This window comes from Gasterosteus aculeatus, chromosome 20, assembly GCF_964276395.1.
Source record: "Gasterosteus aculeatus chromosome 20, fGasAcu3.hap1.1, whole genome shotgun sequence".
Classification (NCBI taxonomy): domain Eukaryota; kingdom Metazoa; phylum Chordata; class Actinopteri; order Perciformes; family Gasterosteidae; genus Gasterosteus; species Gasterosteus aculeatus.
The window spans coordinates 21,631,785-21,642,688 of NC_135707.1; positions in this window are offsets into that span (position 1 = coordinate 21,631,785).

The window sequence follows — 10,904 nt, forward strand, 5'->3', positions numbered from 1 at the left end:
AACTTTTTTCCATTACTTTTACAAGTATGGAGTGAATCCCATGCAGGCTTAGCCTACACCACCTAATACAGAGGCGCCACTGGGTGGAGTTGAACCCGAGGCATCTGTCTGGGAGGCGAGAGTGCTAACCACTGTACCGTGTCAACTGCTGCCGTTAGAATGTGTTATGACTCCAATTTAGAAAAAATTCGGAATTTTATTCAAAAGTAGGTTTTCTCACCATCGTGGACCTTCATATGACTAAAGATAGAATTGAATGACTTTTGGAAAAATATTTGGGGATTCTTTTCAGACTCGGAAGTTTTAAAAAACTTTTTTCCTTTACTTTTACAAGTATGGAGTGAACCCCATGCAGGCTTAGCCTACACCACCTAACACAGTGGCGCCACTGGGTGGAGTTGAACCCGAGGCATATGTCTGGGAGGCAAGAGTGCTAACCACTACACCACTGTACCGTGTCGACTGCTGCCATTAGAATGTCTTGTGACTCCAATTTAGAAAAAATTCAGATTTTTATTCAAAAGTACGTTTTCTCACCGTCGTCCCCCTTCATATGACTAAAGATAGAATTTAATGACTTTTGGCAAAATATTTGGGGATTCTTTTCAGAAGCGGAAGTTTTAAAAAACTTTTTTCCATTACTTTTACAAGTATGGAGTGAACCCCATGCAGGCTTAGCCTACACCACCTAACACAGAGGCGCCACTGGGTGGAGTTGAACCCAGGGCATCTGTTTGGGAGGCGAGAGTGCTAACCACTACACCACTGTACCGTGTCAACTGCTGCCATTAGAATGTCTTGTGACTCAGATTTAGAAAAAATTCAGATTTTTATTCAAAAGTACGTTTTTTCACCGTCGTCCCCCTTCATATGACTAAAGATAGAATTTGATGACTTTTGGCAAAATATTTGGGGATTCTTTTCAGACGCGGAAGTTTTAAAAAACTTTTTTCCATTACTTTTACAAGTATGGAGTGAACCCCATGCAGGCTTCGCCTACACAAAAGGCACCACAGGGTGGAGTTGAACCCGAGGCATCTGTCTGGGAGGCGAGAGTGCTAACCACTACACCACTGCACCGTGTCAACTGCTGTCGTTAGAATGTCTTATGACTCCAATTTCGAAAAAATTCAGATTTTTATTCAAAAGTAGGTTTTCTCACCATCGTTCACCTTCATATGACTAAAGATAGATTTTCATGACATTTTGCAAAATATTTTGGCATTCTTTTCACACTTGGAAGTTTAAAAAAAAGTTTTTTCCATTACTTTTACAAGTATGGAGTGAACCCCATGCAGGCTTAGCCTACACCACCTAACACAGTGGCGCCACTGGGTGGAGTTGAACCCGAGGCATCTGTCGTCGTGCACCTTCATATGACTAAGGATAGAATTTAATGACTTTTTGCAAAATATTTTGGCATTCTTTTCAGACTTGTAAAAGTAATGGAAAAAACTTTTTTTAAACTTCCAAGTAACGAGTGAACCCCATGCAGGCTTGGCCTACACCACCTAACACAATGGCGCCACTGGGTGGAGTTGAACCCGAGGCATCTGTCTGGGAGGCGAGAGTGCTAACCACTACACCACTGTACCGTGTCAACAGCTGCCGTTAGAATTTCTTATGACTCCAATTTAGAAAAAATTCGGATTTATGTTCAAAAGTAGGTTTTCTCACTATCGTGCACCTTCATATGACTAAGGATAGAATTTCATGACATTTTGCCAAATATTTTGGGATTCTTTTCAGACTTGGAAGTTAAAAAAAAAAATTCCATTACTTTTACAAGTATGGAGTGAACTCCATGCAGGCTTAGCCTACACCACCTAACACAGTGGCGCCACTGGGTGGAGTTGAACCCAAGGCATCTGTCTGGGAGGCGAGAGTGCTAACCACTACACCACTGTACCGTGTCAATAGCTGCCGTTTGAAGGTCTTATGACTCCAATTTAGAAAAAAATCGGATTTTTGTTCAAAGGTAGGTTTTCTCACCATCGTGCACCTTCATATGACTAAGGATAGAATTTCATGAGATTTTGCCAAATATTTTGGCATTCTTTTCAGACTTGGAAGTTTAAAAAAAAAAATTCCATTACTTTTACAAGTAAGGAGTGAGCCCCATGCAGGCTTAGCCTACACCACCTAACACAGTTGCACCACTGGGTGGAGTTGAACCCGAGGCATCTGCCTGGGAGGCGAGAGTGCTAACCACTACACCACTGTACCGTGTCAATAGCTGCCGTTTGAAGGTCTTATGACTCCAATTTAGAAAAAAATCGGATTTTTGTTCAAAGGTAGATTTTCTCACCATCGTGCACCTTCATATGACTAAGGATAGAATTTCATGAGATTTTGCCAAATATTTTGGCATTCTTTTCACACTTGGAAGTTTAAAAAAAAAAATTCCATTACTTTTACAAGTAAGGAGTGAGCCCCATGCAGGCTTAGCCTACACCACCTAACACAGTGGCACCACTGGGTGGAGTTGAACCCGAGGCATCTGTCTGGGAGGCGAGAGTGCTAACAACTACACCACTGTACCGTGTCAACTGGTTCCATTAGAATGTCCTATGACTCCGATTTAGAAAAAATTCTGATTTTTATTCAAAAGTACGTTTTCTCACCGTTGTCCCCCTTCAGATGACTAAAGATAGATTTTCATGACATTTCGCCAAATATTTTGGCATTCTTTTCAGACTTGTAAAAGTAATGGAAAAAACTTTTTTTAAACTTCCAAGTAACGAGTGAACCCCATGCAGGCTTGGCCTACACCACCTAACACAATGGCGCCACTGGGTGGAGTTGAACCCGAGGCATCTGTCTGGGAGGCGAGAGTGCTAACCACCACACCACTGTACCGTGTCAACTGCTGCCATTAGAATGTCTTGTGACTCCAATTTAGAAAAAATTCAGATTTTTATTCAAAAGTAGGCTTTCTCACCATCGTGCACCTTCATATGACTAAGGATAGAATTTCATGAGATTTTGCCAAATATTTTGGCATTCTTTTCAGACTTGGAAGTTTAAAAAAAGTTTTTTCCATTACTTTTACAAGTAACGAGTGAAGCCCATGCAGGCTTAGCCTACACCACCTAACACAGTGGCGCCACTGGGTGGAGTTGAACCCGAGGCATCTGTCTGGGAGGCGAGAGTGCTAACCACTACACCACTGTACCGTGTGAACTGCTGCCATTAGAATTTCTTATGACTCCGATTTAGAAAAAATTCAGATTTTTATTCAAAAGTACGTTTTCTCACCGTCGTCCCCCTTCAGATGACTAAAGATAGATTTTCATGACATTTTGCCAAATATTTTGGCATTCTTTTCAGACTTGGAAGTTTAAAAAAAGTTTTTTCCATTACTTTTACAAGTAACGAGTGAAGCCCATGCAGGCTTAGCCTACACCACCTAACAAAGTGGCGCCACTGGGTGGAGTTGAACGCGAGGCATCTGTCTGGGAGGCGAGAGTGCTAACCACTACACCACTGTACCGTGTCAACTGCTGCCATTAGAATGTCTTATGACTCCAATTTAGAAAAAATTCATATTTTTATTCAAAAGTACGTTTTCTTACCGTCGTCCCCCTTCAAATGACTAAAGATAGATCTTTATGATATTTTGCCAAATATTTTGGCATTCTTTTCAGACTTGGAAGTTTAAAAAAAGTTTTTTCCATTACTTTTACAAGTAACGAGTGAACCCCATGCAGGCTTAGCCTACACCACCTAACACAGTGGCGCCACTGGGTGGAGTTGAACCCGAGGCATCTGTCTGGGAGGCGAGATTGCTAACCACTAAACCACTGTACCGTGTCAACTGCTGCCATTAGAATGTCATATGACTCCGATTTAGAAAAAACTCAGATTTTTATTCAAAAGCACGTTTTCTTACCGTCGTCCCCCTTCAGATGACTAAAGATAGATCTTCATGACATTTTGCCGAATATTTTGGCATTCTTTTCAGACTTGGAAGCTTAAAAAAAGTTTTTTCCATTACTTTTACAAGTAACGAGTGAACCCCATGCAGGCTTAGCCTACACCACCTAACACAGTGGCGCCTCTGGGTGGAGTTGAACCCGAGGCATCTGTCTGGGAGGCGAGAGTGCTAACCACTACACCACTGTACCGTGTCAATAGCTGCCGTTAGAAGGTCTTATGACTCCAATTTAGAAAAAATTCAGATTTTTATTCAAAAGTACGTTTTCTTACCGTCGTCCCCCTTCAGATGACTAAAGATAGATCTTCATGATATTTTGCCAAATATTTTGGCATTCTTTTCAGACTTGGAAGTTTAAAAAAAGTTTTTTCCATTACTTTTACAAGTAACGAGTGAACCCCATGCAGGCTTAGCCTACACCACCTAACACAGTGGCGCCACTGGGTGGAGTTGAACCCGAGGCATCTGTCTGGGAGGCGAGAGTGCTAACCACTAAACCACTGTACCGTGTCAACTGCTGCCATTAGAATGTCATATGACTCCAATTCAGAAAAAATTCAGATTTTTATTCAAAAGTACGTTTTCTCACCGGCGTCCCCCTTCATATGACTAAAGATAGAATTTCATGACTTTTTGCAAAATATTTGGGGATTCTTTTCAGATGCGGAAGTTTTAAAAAACTTTTTTCCAAGAACCCGAGGCATCTGTCTGGGAGGCGAGAGTGCTAACCACTACACCACTGTACCGTGTCAACTGCTGCCATTAGAATGTCTTATGACTCCAATTTAGAAAAAAATCAGATTTTTATTCAGAAGTACGTTTTCTCACCGTCGTCCCCCTTCATATGACTAAAGATAGATTTTCATGACATTTTGCAAAATATTTTGGCATTCTTTTCAGACTTGGAAGTTTAAAAAAAGTTTTTTCCAATACTTTTACAAGTAACGAGTGAACCCCATGCAGGCTTGGCCTACATCACCTAACACAGTGGCGCCACTGGGTGGAGTTGAACCTGAGGCATCTGTCTGGGAGGCGAGAGTGCTAACCACTACACCACTGTACCGTGTCAACTGCTGCCATTAGAATGTGTTGTGACTCCGATTTAGAAAAAATTCAGATTTTTATTCAAAAGCACGTTTTCTTACCGTCGTCCCCCTTCAGATGACTAAAGATAGATCTTCATGACATTTTGCCGAATATTTTGGCATTCTTTTCAGACTTGGAAGTTTAAAAAAAGTTTTTTCCATTACTTTTACAAGTAACGAGTGAACCCCATGCAGGCTTAGCCTACACCACCTAACACAGTGGCGCCTCTGGGTGGAGTTGAACCCGAGGCATCTGTCTGGGAGGCGAGAGTGCTAACCACTACACCACTGTACCGTGTCAATAGCTGCCGTTAGAAGGTCTTATGACTCCAATTTAGAAAAAATTCAGATTTTTATTCAAAAGTACGTTTTCTTACCGTCGTCCCCCTTCAGATGACTAAAGATAGATCTTCATGATATTTTGCCAAATATTTTGGCATTCTTTTCAGACTTGGAAGTTTAAAAAAAGTTTTTTCCATTACTTTTACAAGTAACGAGTGAACCCCATGCAGGCTTAGCCTACACCACCTAACACAGTGGCGCCACTGGGTGGAGTTGAACCCGAGGCATCTGTCTGGGAGGCGAGAGTGCTAACCACTAAACCACTGTACCGTGTCAACTGCTGCCATTAGAATGTCATATGACTCCAATTCAGAAAAAATTCAGATTTTTATTCAAAAGTACGTTTTCTCACCGGCGTCCCCCTTCATATGACTAAAGATAGAATTTCATGACTTTTTGCAAAATATTTGGGGATTCTTTTCAGATGCGGAAGTTTTAAAAAACTTTTTTCCAAGAACCCGAGGCATCTGTCTGGGAGGCGAGGGTGCTAACCACTACACCACTGTACCGTGTCAACTGCTGCCATTAGAATGTCTTATGACTCCAATTTAGAAAAAAATCAGATTTTTATTCAGAAGTACGTTTTCTCACCGTCGTCCCCCTTCATATGACTAAAGATAGATTTTCATGACATTTTGCAAAATATTTTGGCATTCTTTTCAGACTTGGAAGTTTAAAAAAAGTTTTTTCCAATACTTTTACAAGTAACGAGTGAACCCCATGCAGGCTTGGCCTACATCACCTAACACAGTGGCGCCACTGGGTGGAGTTGAACCTGAGGCATCTGTCTGGGAGGCGAGAGTGCTAACCACTACACCACTGTACCGTGTCAACTGCTGCCATTAGAATGTCTTGTGACTCCAATTTAGAAAAAATTCAGATTTTTATTCAAAAGTACGTTTTCTTACCGTCGTCCCCCTTCAGATGACTAAAGATAGATCTTCATGATATTTTGTCAAATATTTTGGCATTCTTTTCAGACTTGGAAGTTTAAAAAAAGTTTTTTCCATTACTTTTACAAGTAACGAGTGAAGCCCATGCAGGCTTAGCCTACACCACCTAACACAGTGGCGCCACTGGGTGGAGTTGAACCCGAGGCATCTGTCTGGGAGGCGAGAGTGCTAACCACTAGAGCACTTTACCGTGTCAACTGCTGCCATTAGAATGTCTTGTGACTCCGATTTAGAAAAAATTCAGATTTTTATTCTAAAGTACGTTTTCTCACCGTCGTCCCCCTTCAGATGACTAAAGAAAGATTTTTATGACATTTTGCCAAATATTTTGGCATTCTTTTCAGACTTGTAAAAGTAATGGAAAAAACTTTTTTTAAACTTCCAAGAAACGAGTGAACCCCATGCAGGCTTGGCCTACACCACCTAACACAATGGCGCCACTGGGTGGAGTTGAACCCGAGGCATCTGTCTTGGAGGCGAGAGTGCTAACAACTACACCACTGTACCGTGTCAACTGCTGCCATTAGAATGTCTTATGACTCCGATTTAGAAAAAATTCGGATCTTTATTCAAAAGCACGTTTTCTTACCGTCGTCCCCCTTCAGATGACTAAAGATAGATCTTCATGACATTTTGCCGAATATTTTGGCATTCTTTTCAGACTTGGAAGTTTAAAAAAAGCTTTTTCCATTACTTTTACAAGTAACGAGTGAACCCCATGCAGGCTTAGCCTACACCACCTAACACAGTGGCGCCTCTGGGTGGAGTTGAACCCGAGGCATCTGTCTGGGAGGCGAGAGTGCTAACCACTACACCACTGTACCGTGTCAATAGCTGCCGTTAGAAGGTCTTATGACTCCAATTTAGAAAAAATTCGGATTTTTGTTCAAAAGTAGGTTTTCTCACCATCGTGCACCTTCATATGACTAAGGATAGAATTTAATGACTTTTTGCAAAATATTTGGGGATTCTTTTCAGATGCGGAAGTTTTAAAAAACTTTTTTCCAAGAACCCGAGGCATCTGTCTGGGAGGCGAGAGTGCTAACCACTACACCACTGTACCGTGTCAACTGCTGCCATTAGAATGTCTTATGACTCCAATTTAGAAAAAAATCAGATTTTTATTCAGAAGTACGTTTTCTCACCGTCGTCCCCCTTCATATGACTAAAGATAGATTTTCATGACATTTTGCAAAATATTTTGGCATTCTTTTCAGACTTGGAAGTTTAAAAACAAGTTTTTTCCAATACTTTTACAAGTAACGAGTGAACCCCATGCAGGCTTGGCCTACATAACCTAACACAGTGGCGCCACTGGGTGGAGTTGAACCTGAGGCATCTGTCTGGGAGGCGAGAGTGCTAACCACTACACCACTGTACCGTGTCAATTGCTGCCATTAGAATGTCATATGACTCCGATTTAGAAAAAATTCAGATTTTTATTCAAAAGCATGTTTTCTTACCGTCGTCCCCCTTCAGATGACTAAAGATAGATCTTCATGACATTTTGCCGAATATTTTGGCATTCTTTTCAGACTTGGAAGTTTAAAAAAAGTTTTTCCATTACTTATACAAGTAACGAGTGAACCCCATGCAGGCTTAGCCTACACCACCTAACACAGTGGCGCCACTGGGTGGAGTTGAACGCGAGGCATCTGTCTGGGAGGCGAGAGTGCTAACCACTACACCACTGTACCGTGTCAACTGCTGCCATTAGAATGTCTTATGACTCCAATTTAGAAAAAATTCAGATTTTTATTCAAAAGTACGTTTTCTTACCGTCGTCCCCCTTCAAATGACTAAAGATAGATCTTTATGATATTTTGCCAAATATTTTGGCATTCTTTTCAAACTTGGAAGTTTAAAAAAAGTTTTTTCCATTACTTTTACAAGTAACGAGTGAACCCCATGCAGGCTTAGCCTACACCACCTAACACAGTGGCCCCACTGGGTGGAGTTGAACCCGAGGCATCTGTCTGGGAGGCGAGAGTGCTAACCACTAAACCACTGTACCGTGTCAACTGCTGCCATTAGAATGTCATATGACTCCAATTCAGAAAAAATTCAGATTCTTATTCAAAAGTACGTTTTCTCACCGGCGTCCCCCTTCATATGACTAAAGATAGAATTTCATGACTTTTTGCAAAATATTTGGGGATTCTTTTCAGATGCGGAAGTTTTAAAAAACTTTTTTCCAAGAACCCGAGGCATCTGTCTGGGAGGCGAGAGTGCTAACCACTACACCACTGTACCGTGTCAACTGCTGCCATTAGAATGTCTTATGACTCCAATTTGGAAAAAAATCAGATTTTTATTCAGAAGTACGTTTTCTCACCGTCGTCCCCCTTCATATGACTAAAGATAGATTTTCATGACATTTTGCAAAATATTTTGGCATTCTTTTCAGACTTGGAAGTTTAAAAAAAGTTTTTTCCAATACTTTTACAAGTAACGAGTGAACCCCATGCAGGCTTGGCCTACATCACCTAACACAGTGGCGCCACTGGGTGGAGTTGAACCTGAGGCATCTGTCTGGGAGGCGAGAGTGCTAACCACTACACCACTGTACCGTGTCAACTGCTGCCATTAGAATGTCTTGTGACTCCAATTTAGAAAAAATTCAGATTTTTATTCAAAAGTACGTTTTCTTACCGTCGTCCCCCTTCAGATGACTAAAGATAGATCTTCATGATATTTTGTCAAATATTTTGGCATTCTTTTCAGACTTGGAAGTTTAAAAAAAGTTTTTTCCATTACTTTTACAAGTAACGAGTGAAGCCCATGCAGGCTTAGCCTACACCACCTAACACAGTGGCGCCACTGGGTGGAGTTGAACCCGAGGCATCTGTCTGGGAGGCGAGAGTGCTAACCACTAGAGCACTTTACCGTGTCAACTGCTGCCATTAGAATGTCTTGTGACTCCGATTTAGAAAAAATTCAGATTTTTATTCTAAAGTACGTTTTCTCACCGTCGTCCCCCTTCAGATGACTAAAGAAAGATTTTTATGACATTTTGCCAAATATTTTGGCATTCTTTTCAGACTTGGAAGTTTAAAAAAAGTTTTTTCCATTACTTTTACAAGTAACGAGTGAACCCCATGCAGGCTTAGCCTACACCACCTAACACAGTGGCGCCACTGGGTGGAGTTGAACCCGAGGCATCTGTCTGGGAGGCGAGAGTGCTAACCACTAAACCACTGTACCGTGTCAATTGCTGCCATTAGAATGTCATATGACTCCGATTTAGAAAAAATTCAGATTTTTATTCAAAAGCACGTTTTCTTACCGTCGTCCCCCTTCAGATGACTAAAGATAGATCTTCATGACATTTTGCCGAATATTTTGGCATTCTTTTCAGACTTGGAAGTTTAAAAAAAGTTTTTTCCATTACTTTTACAAGTAACGAGTGAACCCCATGCAGGCTTAGCCTACACCACCTAACACAGTGGCGCCACTGGGTGGAGTTGAACCCGAGGCATCTGTCTGGGAGGCGAGAGTGCTAACCACTAAACCACTGTACCGTGTCAACTGCTGCCATTAGAATGTCATATGACTCCAATTCAGAAAAAATTCAGATTTTTATTCAAAAGTACGTTTTCTCACCGGCGTCCCCCTTCATATGACTAAAGATAGAATTTCATGACTTTTTGCAAAATATTTGGGGATTCTTTTCAGATGCGGAAGTTTTAAAAAACTTTTTTCCAAGAACCCGAGGCATCTGTCTGGGAGGCGAGAGTGCTAACCACTACACCACTGTACCGTGTCAACTGCTGCCATTAGAATGTCTTATGACTCCAATTTAGAAAAAAATCAGATTTTTATTCAGAAGTACGTTTTCTCACCGTCGTCCCCCTTCATATGACTAAAGATAGATTTTCATGACATTTTGCAAAATATTTTGGCATTCTTTTCAGACTTGGAAGTTTAAAAAAAGTTTTTTCCAATACTTTTACAAGTAACGAGTGAACCCCATGCAGGCTTGGCCTACATCACCTAACACAGTGGCGCCACTGGGTGGAGTTGAACCTGAGGCATCTGTCTGGGAGGCGAGAGTGCTAACCACTACACCACTGTACCGTGTCAATTGCTGCCATTAGAATGTCATATGACTCCGATTTAGAAAAAATTCAGATTTTTATTCAAAAGCACGTTTTCTTACCGTCGTCCCCCTTCAGATGACTAAAGATAGATCTTCATGACATTTTGCCGAATATTTTGGCATTCTTTTCAGACTTGGAAGTTTAAAAAAAGTTTTTCCATTACTTATACAAGTAACGAGTGAACCCCATGCAGGCTTAGCCTACACCACCTAACACAGTGGCCCCACTGGGTGGAGTTGAACCCGAGGCATCTGTCTGGGAGGCGAGAGTGCTAACCACTAAACCACTGTACCGTGTCAACTGCTGCCATTAGAATGTCATATGACTCCAATTCAGAAAAAATTCAGATTCTTATTCAAAAGTACGTTTTCTCACCGGCGTCCCCCTTCATATGACTAAAGATAGAATTTCATGACTTTTTGCAAAATATTTGGGGATTCTTTTCAGATGCGGAAGTTTTAAAAAACTTTTTTCCAAGAACCCGAGG